This window comes from Silene latifolia, chromosome 2, assembly GCF_048544455.1.
Source record: "Silene latifolia isolate original U9 population chromosome 2, ASM4854445v1, whole genome shotgun sequence".
In the NCBI taxonomy this organism is placed as follows: domain Eukaryota; kingdom Viridiplantae; phylum Streptophyta; class Magnoliopsida; order Caryophyllales; family Caryophyllaceae; genus Silene; species Silene latifolia.
The window spans coordinates 59,044,544-59,047,348 of record NC_133527.1 but is presented as its reverse complement, the minus strand read 5'-3'; positions in this window follow the sequence as shown (position 1 = coordinate 59,047,348).

Genomic DNA, 2,805 nt, shown 5'->3' with positions numbered 1-2,805 from the left:
AGTTTAGGTTTAGGAAATAAGGTGTTACGTTGATTGCTATATAACGTAACATAAACAATCAAGTTGGGGGATCATTTTTCTATCCAAGTTTTTATCACAATATAGTAACTTTCAGTTTTGGTTTATTCGAGTAATTAGGGTTTAGAACATCGGTTTAGCATTGGATTTTCTGTTCTTATTCTTAATCGTTCCTCTGAATCTCGGTATTCCTTCTGCCCTAATTACAGTTTATTGTTTTACTTTCTTTATTAGTATAGATTTGATAGTTAGTGTCCCGAAAGCCAATTATCGTATTATCATTGTTGTTATTTACTTTAAGCATGAATTCAGTAATCCTTATTAGTTTTATTGTTGTTATTACTTTCATCATGAGTAGCTAATTCTTTAGTGCTAGGATGTAGGCGATTTATGGCATAGGCGGAATTAGATTAGAAAGGACTGTCTCGCGTGTTGGTCGATCGACTGACATTGCCAGTCGATCGACTGACCTCGTAGGGTTTTATATTCGTTTTAATTGTTTTAATCTTGTATTTAACGAATCGAATGCATGCGACCAGTTAGATACCTTTTTTGTGACCGACCCATTAGATCGAAAGATAGGGGAAGTTATTAGACCATCGATTAAATCGACTAGACTGTGCTAAGATCGAAAGATAGGTATAGTTTAGATCGTTAGTCACTTTTCAGGACGAGAGTCAGTATTAGTGACATTAGGGACCTATAGCGAGATCGAGAGATGCTATTTGTTAAGAGTGGACCGAGAGGACCTCTTTATTTCCCGCCTTACCTGTGTTTGATTCAGACCGACTTAGTTTTTTTGCCGCCGAAGCTATAATGAACCGACCATCCTAGTACCCTTCTTTTATCTGTTTAAATCGTTTATTTAGTTTATTGCCTTTATTCTCTTTTTTTGTAGACCAATTCAAACCAACCCCCACATTTGTCACCATAGACTAAATATAGATCAACTAGAATTTACAACTGCCTCCTTGTGGTTCGACCCTGTTACCACTAGCCTGGGTTAGTCTTAATAGGAGATTATAAATTTTATCTTTGGTACTCACAACGACGGGTATCAAATTTTGGCGCCGTTGATTTGGGAGGCAATAGTCCTAATTTTAGTTGTTTTTATTTTTAGTCTTTCTTAGTTTAAGGGACATCCGTTCCTTAAACTTTTCTTATATTCTTTTTGTAGTTTCTTCTTATGCGCAGGTCACAGGGTGGAGAATTAGTACCATTGAACCCTGAGCTTGAAAGATCCTTGCGCGAGTTGAGACGAACACAAAGGGTACTGCCGACGAGAGGAAGAAGAGCCGAGTACTCTGTCAAGCTATTACGAGAACGATCTGTTCGAAGAAGACCCACGGTCTTCACCCGTTTCCACTTCTTCACCGAGACGAGTTACTTCTCGGAAATTCTAGTCATGGTCGAGGAAGCAAGTATAGCTAGTTATTCGAGCCGACACCGATAACTTATACAAGGGGTTCGAGCTACCAGGTGATGCCAGAAATTTCGAACCAAAGCCTGCCTACATCACTATGGTTGAGAGAAACCAGTTTGGGGAGCTGCAAATGAAGATGCAGCTAAGCACATGGAGACCTTTATTGACTCATCTGTTGTTCCATACCCCCACCACGGTGGCGTGACCCAAGACCAAATCAAGGAGACTATGTTCATCTTCTCTCTTCGCGATCTTTGCAAAGGGAGTGGTATAGAGATCCGGACCGAGCCGTTCAAGGGATCACTGATTGGAATACATTGGCATTAGCGTTCTACAAGAAGTACTTCTCTGCTTCAAGGACGATCGCTATTAGAGCTCAAATCACGGGCTTAAAACAAGGGCCAGATGAGAATTTCCATGAAGCATGGGTCGGATTCAAGAAGTTGGTGCGAACCATACCGCACCATGGGTTCGAAAAGTGGAGTTTGTGCAATCATTTCTACAATGGGTTGTACGATGATCAGAGGGCCATTTTGGATGCTGCAGCCAATGGTAGATTCGCTGAAAATTTGGGAGCAACCAAGGGGTGGAAGATCATTGACGATCTAGCTACCCACAAGGCCGAGTATGGGAATTCGAGAGGGAACCAGAGGAGAGCTGCTGAATCTTCCTCTGTTGCTGCACTTGAGGCTCTCACCGCGAGATTTGACAAGTATGAGCTAGGAGGAGCTTCTAAAGGTGGGATATACCAAGTCAATGCTGTGTCAGACGGTCCTTTCATCTGTGAAAGGTGTGGAAGTGAGGGTCATGTCTCGAAAAACTGCCCTAGTCCCTTCGAATCTTGTGCTGCCTTTCAACACTATAGGCAGACCAACACCTACTATGAGCCGAACACCCATCAGAACTTGAGTTGGAGGAGCCAAAATGTCCTTAACCCAACTCAAGCTCCACCGCAGCAGCAACCTTATATACCCCCTCATCAAAAGCAACAGCAATATCAGAAACCTCCTTATGTGCCGCAAGAACAACAACAAAACAGAATTCTGAATTTTCCGAGCTTAAGAATGTTCTTTGAAGGAGTCCCAAGCAAGAGAGGCCGGGATGAAGTTACTAGAGAGCCAAATTGCTCAACTGGCTAGTAAAAGTAACACTCGAGCTCCCGGACACTTACCTACTCAACCGGAACAAAAGGAGACCCTAAATGCAATCACTTTGAGGAGTGGGTCCACTCTTGATGGTCCTGCCATGGTTGAGGATGCTGTTGGAAAAGATGAGCCGGAAACAAGTCAAGAGAAAGCTTCAACGAACAAATCAAAGAAAAAGCCGTCTGCCAGGTACTTCAGTCGATCGACTGATATACCTAG